An 11,861-nucleotide genomic window follows, 5' to 3' on the forward strand; every position below is an offset into this window, starting at 1 on the left:
GGAATTTTTGTTGCTCAAATAATAGGTTTGAGATTTCAAATCCAGTTAAAACATATTTATAAGACAATATCCAGAAGAAGTTGCTAATAATTTTGTCACTTTAGTTGAGCATTATCATCGTGCTTTGGGGGTTTGTGACCAAGTACAATGCCTTTGTTACCTTTGTCCATAATAGAATTTATTACGCCTATTCCAATGAGGCTCTAAGTATAGTCAAATGGCAGCTGCACAGCAAGAGAATTTAGGCTCGCACTCCACATCATTCTACACGTGTAGCAATTTGGCAGAGCCCCCATGGTCAAGCCTCCACAGCTGAGCCACCATGGTCGAGCCCCCATGTTCGACCCCTATTGGCCGAACCCCAATGGGGAGCTGAGCCCCCATGAATGAGGCGAGGAAAGTAGAAGCATCTTAGGGAAGATCTTCATACGACTTTGTAACAAGTATGTGATGTGACAACTCACTGCACAGGCAGCTCAATTCAATCAGCAAGTCAAGTCTAGTCTTACATGTCAGGCCTATGACTGCAAATGGTCATAACATTAAATGTACTTGAGCCTAAGTCTGATTGATTGGTGCCTATGACAAGAGGCCCTAGCCGCCAAGATGAGGCCATGTGTTTCATCATTCAATGGCTCTTACTCACCCTCTTCTACTATAAAAACTCACACTTGATGTCATTTCAAAAGTAATGCAAGTTTAGATTTTGATACTATAACTTCGCTCTTTGCATTCTTTATTTACTCACAATGCCGACCCCCTTTTTTACATTGAAAGCTCATGTTAAAAGCTTTCTAACACTCATATATTTTTTTCCAAAACTGATTTAACCGTCGAAGTGCGCGCAGTCCGCTCCACCCCCACCGGAGAATGCCACTTATGGTTAACGGTTTGTCCTAGTACGCAGGAATATGGTTTGCTTGGACTGAGAGATCTTGGGATCAGTTGTCCACATTGGAGGTACATTTTTTTAGGTCAACAGAATTGTTTATGAGAAAAATACACTCAAACATATTTTTTCATTTTTCATTTTTCATTTCAATAAAAAGATTATAAAGTTATTCCTTCAAATATCAAGTTTACCTACTCGATTTTGTACCACGACCATTCATAACTCTAATTCATTTTCCACCACAGAGAAAGGTCACAGCTGATTCATGCCACATCTTCCTCATTGGCAATTTCCTCAGTTCTCCGACATCGAAGGCATTTGCAACGCTCAGCGTGGCATCGTCGGGTGTCGCACTATTGTTGGTGATGATGGTCGTTGGAATGGTGGTGATAGTTGTTGGTGCAATCTATGTATTTGTGTGGTGCAATTTAGGTGATGGTTGTTGGTACAGGTAATGGTGGTGATGAGATAATATTTTGGATGATGTCGACAGGGGGAAGAGTGTGGGCAGGGTAAGGCAGAGAGATGAAGGCTAATTTGTGATTAGTAAATTAGGTTATTGTGATCAATTAGTTTGATGGTATGACTTATAAATAAGTTATTACCAATTAATTAAATAACTTGTGACTAATAGCTAAGTTGTGACCAATAAAAATGTATGATTTGTGATTAAATTTGTAATTGTAACCCATATTTTGTGTCTTTGTAATTGTAACGTTCTATGATTTGTGGCTAATACATAATTATGATCATAAATTGTATATTATTGCAACATTAAACTATTTAATTTCCTATTTAATTAATGACACCTATATGAAGTTTGTTACTGGCCACCAGTATTTTTAGGAAATTTAGCCTCATTGTCTAGCCAAAATTCTCCCAAAATAAGTTCAATATCCTCCAATACAAGATGCCAAATACCAACCAAAACAAAGTTCAAAACCCAAATAAGAAACCTAAATGCCAAAAGTAGCAATCCAATCAACTATTGTGACTATGTCCGTTCAAACATTTGAAATTACCACGTTCGACCCAATTAACACCTAAAAAGGGGTGAATAGGTATTTTATACAAAATTTAAATTTACTAATTAATAAAAGCAACAAGTCGTAATTATTAATTAATCCAGATGAATTCACACGCACAACTATCCTATATTGAATTATTGAAGTTGATAAATTACTAAAAAGTAAATAACAAAAAAAAAAAAAAATTGATGACAAAGAAAACCCCTCACATAATAAAAAAACTCAGAGTCCAAGCCAATAAGAATCCACTATAAATGAATCAACTTACAGTACGGTCCAAACTTGACTAACTCTAGTACTTTCTAACTTCCTAACTGTAATCACGAAGGCCTTCTTGGATTGCGTGCTACTGCATCAACTTCTAACCTTCTAGTTTCATGTATCTCCTATGGATCACCAAGAACGAGTCATTCTCCTTCAATCGAAACTTCGACCACCTTCCCGATCTTTAGAATATGTGGAAGTATAGGTTTTGGTGTTTTGCTTATGTGGATTTGATGTTTTCCATGATTTGTTTGAATCAACAGAGGGTTGAATTGTATGTATGATGTGTAGGATGTGATCTCTCTTTTAACACAATGGTCAACTCCTGATGTTCACAAAGTGGGATGTGGCTGCGAGGTGTATATAGTATAGGGATTTTGGGTAGTATAAGATAAATAAAACTCTCGAAAATCGCAAACTAGGGTTTCTCGGAAAACGCCATCACTCAAGCAAGAGTCTAGCAATGGGCAAGCGACAAAGTGCTCCGCTCTAGCGATAGGCTGGCGACAGATTAGCTACAGTGCTCCTGTTTTGGAAGCTCGAGCAATAGCTTAGCGATAGGCTAGCATAAATTTCAACAGCTTTTTTTCTTTGTCCCATAAACGACCCAAAGACTCATAGTTCATCTATAAAACTTAAAGATTACCAACGATTCTAAAACTTAACACCCTTCATTTTTAATACCCTTTTGGAAGATTTACTAAAATTAAAGGTATAATTAAAAAAAAATAGAATTTCATTTATTTGATTGCAAAGTATATTGTATTGTTGTTTGAAATAGAAACACGAATTTAGAACTCAAAAAGGAAGGAAAAAGTGCGACAATGGTCTCTAACATTTTCATTTTTTGCAGACTTTACCCTAATTTTCATTTTGTGTCAGTGGATGTTCTTAACATTTTATAAATATGCATTTGAGATCCATCTGGACGGAAACCGTCCAAAACACCGTCAATTGATCGAAAAATTTAAGAAATCAACATCCAATAAAATCGTCGAGGTAGCAGATAGTTCAAGGATTTTTCCTGGTCAACTAGCGGTATTTTGGATGATTTCTATTCAGATGGACCTTAGGTGCATATTTACAAAAGGTTAGGGACTTTCCCTGGTACAAAATGAAGGTTAGGGTAAAATCTGTAAAAAAAAATGAAAATGTTAGAGACCGTTATTATAATTTTCCCAAAAAGGAAAGATGACTCCTACATGACCCCTGTTTCAAATTAAAAGAGACGCTAAGCCTAATTTAATTTTACGCTTACCTTTTTTCATTTCATTTTTTTCCCATAGAATTAATTGTACGCATCAGATTTTGCCAATCAGGTTTAATTCTACCTCAAATTGAACTCTTGGTTGATTCCTTTTCAAACATAGACCAAAGGATTTACAATCCACAAATTTTCACTTTTCGGAGAACAATTCAATAGTAAATAATAAAAAATTAATCAAGAAATAAATAGGAGCCACTGCGCTTATAAGTTATAGCTTTCATATTTGAGCCCATTGGGACATAACTCAATGGTGCAAAGGACAGGAGTAAGGTAGTCTCGGCCTTGCTGACAGCCGCAGTGTGATGGTTCGATTCCTGAAATATAGAATTAGACTCTTTGTGGACATCATTATACAGGCAATCTCTTGTTCCTTTGGCCTGCTGGGGCACCTGAGAACAAGCAACATGTGCAAGCTGCTGTAGGGAGCAACTGTCTTCGAGTGGCTTGCGTCCCTACAAACTTCGGAGCCTTAGGGACCGGCACATGCCGGCTGGGGCAAGTTTACCGTCCGACGATAGTGCTACTGTGACGATACTCCACCCGATGACCCTCCAGCAGCACCTGGACGGAAGGCATGCGTGGGCACAAAATCACGTTGTGTGTCGAAAGATGGCCCCAAATTTTCTTGCAATTACCTATTTCGGTCAAGAAACGGAGTTAAGACCGGACGAGAGTAGGAGGAAAATTTTCGACGAAGGGCATGCATGGGGACGAGAAATCGCGTGACATGTCGATCGATTGGCCTAGGCATAAGACGCACGTTGCAATGTAGTGCTCGCAACTTCCCAATATCCGATCGGTTGGTGCGAAATTGTCCCGAATCAAGACCGTCGTGAGACACAACGATGCAGGACGGAGGGCATGCGTGGGAACGAAACCTCGTGATGTGTCGATTGATTGGCCTAGGCACAAGACGCACGCTGCAATGTAGTTCCTGCAACTTCCCAATGTCCGATCGGGCGGTGCGAAAATTGTCTGGAAATGAGACCGTCGAAAGGCATGACGATACAGGACGGCACATCGCGCGTTTTACCTCCCTTACGATGCTCCAGGAACGGGACGGTGAGGGCCCTCAAGGTTGGGGTTCAACCTTTTTTTTAATAGCTTTCACATTTGAAGTTGAGAAGTGCCCACTTGGACATGACAACTTCAACTATACATACCTTATGATCTTGTTAAGTGTTGTTGTTTAAGAAAAATAAACCATCCATAAGCACAATTATATAAACAATGTTTTAATAAATGGTGAATTGAATCATACTAAAAAGAATATATTTCTCATGGCCATTCCCAAATCGTAATTAGGAGATTTTGCTACACGGGACGATAGTATATGAGTACGCCTCCTTTGAAAAGAAAATGGGATTCAACCTCTCTACACGATCGACTCAACGAAGAGGACTTTTTCTACAACGAATTTTGATTCACTTGGATCATACAAGCACCTTTATTATTCAGATCGCCCCAACTTTAAATGAAATCATCGCACGCTGCATAACTAAAAATTCAACTCACAGGTTAAGCTAAAGAGGAGAAGAAACTGACAAAAAATCCAATTTACAAATTAAGCAAAAAAGAGAAGAAACTTACGACCGTGGTGACAACTGATCAGTAAACCAGAATTTTTTTGTTAAGCGAATCTGTAATTTGTAAGTTAATTGATTGCATTGTGGAAGGGTTGGACATAGTCCGATTCGATTTAGTTCTAACGAGAATCGACTAGACCTGAAATTTTCAGGTATTCAGTAAGTAGAATCGTCAGGTCCAAATTTAATTATGGAACCATTCGGATTCGATTCCATTCAGTTCCCAAGTTTCGTATTATAATTAATCTTTTTAATATTACAAAATTAAATCAATTTATCTAATAATATGTTCAATCTTAACTCTTACAAAATAACGTAATCTAATTTTATGTGTCTTTTGCGTCTCTCTTTACTAAATTCTTCATAAATTTGATTGTCAAAATCATAGGAAGAGGAAGATAGCGAGTTCACAATAATTAAAAGAGAAGTTGTTGAGCTTCAATTCGATTTCTCCAAAATGGTGGAAACGACACTATGATAGAGTAACTGATTTGGATAAAATTAAGGTCAAGTTGATTAAATTGGCTTTGAATTAAAAATTAGAAATAGAAAAATCATATTTTTTAGTTTGAGCTAAATTAACTAGTTCGCAAATTTATTTAGAAAAATAAAATAATTTGACTTATTTAAAGTAAATTAGTTAAAAAAAATTAGGGAGATTTGATTCTTAATTTAGAATCGAGAACACAACCAAACCTGTCAGTTCTTGATTCAGATACCCGTTTGAGTATTTAATTTAAGAAGATTCGTTCGGTCCGATTCGAGTTCGATTCAATTCGGGAGTTTTGTTCAATCATACTTTGGATGTGGATTGGAGAAGCCCAAAATTTAAGAGGGAAAAATTCATAACTAAGAAGCTAAATATCACTCATTTTAAAATAAAAAACAAAATTTTCAAATTTCAAAAATAAGATATTCATTAAATTTTATTTATGATTTAATTAATTAATTATATATTTAATTAATTAAATATACTGAGGTCACTGATCTATACAATTTGGTTACAAATTAACGATTTAATTAATCATGTATTATTTTTTTTTTCACAAATCAGAATTTTTATATTTTACAAATTATTTTACGATTACAATTTGTTCATTGGTTACAAATCAAAAATTTATAAGTCACAATTCATTTACCGATCACAAATCACAAATATTATAAATCACAACTTACTATACAGTCACAAATTAACAATTTTTTAGGTCACACATAATTTCTTGATCACAATTTATTTTTTTCATTGTCATATATTGCTTATTAGTCACAAACTAACCAATTTAATAATCATAGTCAAACAAATAATTGTGACCACCACTAGCTCACTACCAACAAATCAGACTCAAAATGCCATCACCTCACCACCGTCCTCCCCTCCACCATCACTATTTTCATGACCACCATAACCACAACAAAAACCGCAATCAACACTCCTTCACAAACCCGCCAACAAGAAATCATCACTGTACTAACACATCACCTGCGCGTTTAAATCCACTACAATCACCACCCGTACCACCATCATCATCACATCAACCACATCACCTCCCAGAACAAACAAACACTACCACCTCTCGGCACCACCGCTAGCAACAAGATCCACCACGACCCCCACAAACAAAATCACAGCCACCACCAGATCAAACATAACCTCTGCCACTACTGGATCCAACAAATCCACCAAACACCACCACAACCACAACCCCTACCCACCAACTGAAAACACAACCTAAGAACTTATAGCAGATTGTGACGCTATAGATTTCGGTCACGGTGTGCATTAAATCTTGATCACGGTTGAATTAGCGTCGATCTCACCTATTGTGGTGCAGTGGCTCTTTGGTTTCGCATAGAAAATAACACCACCCATAGACGCTCCTCTCTTTTGTCGCAAAACAGCAGTTGTGTGCCGCTCATCTCATCAATCTACAGGCTACAGTCGTCGTCTTTCCGATCGCGCTCATCACTGTCACTGTGTAGAGAAAGAAACAAGAGTTTGGGAAATAGAAAAGGGGTTGGCTATGGCTGTGTGGAGAGAAAGAAGATATTGGGAAATAATTAGGGTTTTGAATGGAATAGTTGAGATTAATTCATTTCTATAGATATTAAGTAATTAATAAAACATATGATTTTTGAAATAGTAAAACTAGCATATGATCTATGAAATAGAATCTTTAAGAGTAGGCTCTATGTAATTTCTACATTTAAGAACCGCAGCGTCAAACCCTAGTCAGCAATACAGTCCATTATTTATTTGAATTTTTGGGACACCTTGCTTCGCCCTTTAGATTCGAGTAGTTAGGCCCAACTTTATTTACCACGTAAGAACCCTTTTAAGATACTCTTCTATTTATAATATATATATATATATAAACTTCTATAAACTTTCATTTTATAACTTTTTTAGATTTTTGTAAAATTTAAAGGACATTTGAAAACTTTCATTTAAAATAAAATTCATATGAGCCTAGTGCAAAAGTGTCAAGTTCCCATATCCGAGATGGTATTTTCCACAATTCTCTTTCTCCTTCTCATAACAAAAAGTATTTTTAAAAAGCAAAAAATTAATTCACATTAACTAAATTTTATTATTTTTTGATAAGAACTAAATTTAACATTCAGTATTATCGATATGACATATTTTTAAAGAGTAAATAAAAAAATAAATATATTTGAATTTATTATAAATTAGAATTTTTTATACAAAATCTTATAATTTAATTACAAATAGATAATTTTCATAAAAAATAGATGAAAAAAATTATAAGAATCTTTAGTTACAATTAAAGTTCCATTTGATTCTATTTTTTTCAAAATGAATTTTTTTCTCTTTTCTTTTTAACCACAGATTCTTCATTAAAATAATATTACATGTAAATTTAAAAATTTTCCTTATTTTTCATCCATACATTCTCAATCAATTTACCATTCTAAAATTCTTTTTTTTCATAAAAATGGGCGTCAAACACCCTCTTAATTTTTCACATAAAAAAAAAATAATCAATAAGAGCAAAGAGTATTTTTAAATTTAGAGAATAAATTTTTCTATACACCTCAAAAATGTTCTCTATTCTAATTCTTCAATAGGGATTTGTGAAGACTTCTATAAATTTTTTTAAGTAATGATTTTTGTGAATTTCGTAAACTTCTATAAACTTTCATTTTATAACTTTTTTAGATTTTTGTAAAATTTAAAGGACATTTGAAAACTTTCATTTAAAATAGAATTCATATGAGCCTAGTGCAAAAGTGTCAAGTTCCCATATCCGAGATGGTATTTTCCACAATTCTCTTTCTCCTTCTCATAACAAAAAGTATTTTTAAAAAGCAAAAAATTAATTCACCTTAACTAAATTTTATTATTTTTTGATAAGAACTAAATTTAACATTCAGTATTATCGATATGACATATTTTTAAAGAGTAAATAAAAAAATAAATATATTTGAATTTATTATAAATTAGAATTTTTTATACAAAATCTTATAATTTAATTACAAATAGATAATTTTCATAAAAAATAGATGAAAAAAATTATAAGAATCTTTAGTTACAATTAAAGTTCCATTTGATTCTATTTTTTTCAAAATGAATTTTTTTCTCTTTTCTTTTTAACCACAGATTCTTCATTAAAATAATATTACATGTAAATTTAAAAATTTTCCTTATTTTTCATCCATACATTCTCAATCAATTTACCATTCTAAAATTCTTTTTTTTCATAAAAATGGGCGTCAAACACCCTCTTAATTTTTCACATAAAAAAAAAATAATCAATAAGAGAGAGAAAATAGAGACAAATATAATAGTAAAAAGTTAACTTTTTAATCATGACTCTAATATACGTAGAAAGGAAAAGGAAATAGAAATGTTGAAAGAAACAAAAAATACATATTATTTTATTTTATTTTAATTTATTTTTTTTTTTTTGTGAAAGACTTCCAAAATCTTGGAATAAATGTGAGATAAACTTTGAGATTTCATTTTTGAATACTTTGCTTAAAAGTTAGTAAAAAGAACGCTTTTATGTGGATTGTGCATAGAGCAACTGAAATACTAAATGACAAATTAAGTTCTCACATGGTTAAGTGTTGGACCACACCACAATACAATCCGTCTTTCTAATCGAATAAAAAACGTAGTGTATCTCCTTGTGTGCTTGCCGAATACCAATAATAATTTTATTTGGTTTACACATATTATAAATATTGAAGACGAATAAAATATTCAGCATAAATACATTCTTTGTTAATGGGTGTTGCATGACCATTCCGTTAAAAATATCGATATGAGAATGATGTCGAATGTAATTGACTTGATGATTGGGCTAAACATAACATGCCGATATTTCTTGTTAATAACCACTTACGAAAATGTAACCATGATTTTATGAAGGCAACTAATGATTATAGGCTTTTGCGCTTTGTACGGGGTGGAAGCTATAGAAGTTCACCAAATTACTCACATGGTGGGCCCTATATGGGATATAAAATAATGTCAAAAAATCTTTCACCCACACCTTGTTGTGTGTTATCTGGCCAAATTCTGTGCAAAGGCTTCTGTAATAAGTGTAGCATCTCTCATGATTATAAGGGTCATTTGGGCTCTGTTGGCAAGTTTGAGAAGTTTACGAACCTACCTGCAATTTAAGAAAAACTGCCAACAAACAAATTATTTTAAAGTTAATTATAAGTTAGATAATCATTATTTGAGATTTAGAAGACTTTATTGCACTTTTTGGCTAGTTTGAATATTATATTTTTCTCGGCTTCCGCTACATATAATTTCATAACTATTGACTATATTTTGAATACTATAAATTTATTTGGGTTATTTTGTGAAAATAAAATAATTAATTGTCGATTTTATCAGACAACCAATGAGACCAAGTTTAGATTTGACCAGCACAAAGCTCCAATTTAAAATCACATTAAATTTTTTAAAGTCAAAGTTAGACCATCTAACATCATTAGCTCTCATTTAATACAAAATATTTAATTATTAATACAAAATAAATAGTATTGTTGGTCCCAATCAACCGTTTTACCCAATTTAACAAAAAGTCAATTTGCAGAAAATAACAAAAATCGATCACAAAGAATTTTTCACCCATTAACGAGTCCAAATGTGCACATGCTTCCAAGTCTTTATTCATTGAGCATCTACAAAGTAGATTATACTCCAGATATTAAAAACCATGCAAAATCATTCGGTACTAATGTGCAAGATTTCTTCTAGTTTCTCTTTACTAACGGATTTACAAGTTTACCACAATAATTACAAGACTCTCCCCTATCATCCGAACTCAATAAACAACTTAAAACTATTCAAAATTTATATGGGGCTTAGACTAACACTCAATTCAATGTCCGCAAATCAACCAAGCCTAGCTAAAAGAATGTATTTTCCCAAACACACCTTGAATAAAATTATGCAAGGTCAATATTGGCAAGGCAATCAATAGCCAATCAACAAGAATAAAATCATTTTTATGGTAAAATATTACTGACATCAATTATGCTAAGAAAAAGTTGAAAATAGAAGAAATCTAGAAGGTTACTTCAAGTCTTTGAGCTACAATTTGTTTCCTTTTAAAATAAATTTTTTTTAATTCTCATATTCATTTTTAACCACAAATTCACATAATAAAATATTTTGCATACAAATTCAAAAAAAATTCGCTTTTTTTTTTTATCATACCTTCTCAAAAAACTCACTATTCAGAACATCATTTTTTCAAAAAAATGACTACAACGCGTCTACTGAAAGTTTATTATCATTTTATTTATATCCTATTGCTAAGTTTGAAATTGATTGAGAGCCTTGAGAAAAGAGTCTAGATTCTTGAGTAGCCTTTTCTCTTCTCCTTATTCAAAAAAAATTACACACACAATACTTACATGAAAGAATATTTGAAAAGTAAAGAGAATAGGAGTAAGAAAAACTATTTTTCTCACACTTTGCATTTCAAAGCTAATAAATATCAATATAATTTTCAGACAAGACGTTAAGTTCAAGCACTCTGCATTCTAGGCGAAACGCACTAATTCCTACACGAGTGGATTTGTTAATTCCTTTGTTACTATGCGAGATTAGTAGTATCATATGAATACTAAGGTGTTATTGGACTAAAAAATGGTTCTTGAAGGGAGAAAGCAATATAAGTATGTAGGATATGGAGCAACAACGTCGTAATTAAACTCCATTCACAAGATTTAGTTGCTCCATGTATATGGGTATGGGAAACTCACTACTTCTTATAAAAGAGAGGATGCAAAATCAACTATTCATTTTGAAACCTCTTTTTACGCCCATCTGATTTGCTACTATTTATTAACTAGATGGGTCAAAACGACACCGTTTGGGGAAAAGAAAACAAAACCCAGACTTTGGTAAGTCATTTCTCTTTCCCTTAACCGTAACTACGCTCTCTATCTCTCTGTCTCTACCTCGCGCACGATTGATGCCACAGTAGCAAGGAATGACGTTGAATCTAGGCCAACTGAGATTTATATCTAAGGCAGCTGAGACTTGTACTTGTAGGTTTTATCTTTACTACAATTTTTTCCTCTTCTATATGTTTCTTATGATTTCTTTAGTTGCAGCGTTCAATCTACGCATTTTTTCATTTTTTTTGTTCGATCTTTTGAGAAATGAAACTCGAAATGGATAAATTATGTTCCTTTGATGTCTTTGTTGTGTATTCTTTGTTCAATTTCTTGGTTTTACGGATGAAATTTTTATTTATTTATTTATTTTTTTGCCTATTTCTTCAATTATGCTGTTAAATCTGTTGTCATTTTTTTGTGTTCGATCTTTTAGGAGT

This window comes from Olea europaea, unplaced genomic scaffold (assembly GCF_002742605.1).
Source record: "Olea europaea var. sylvestris unplaced genomic scaffold, O_europaea_v1 scaffold948, whole genome shotgun sequence".
NCBI lineage: Eukaryota > Viridiplantae > Streptophyta > Magnoliopsida > Lamiales > Oleaceae > Olea > Olea europaea.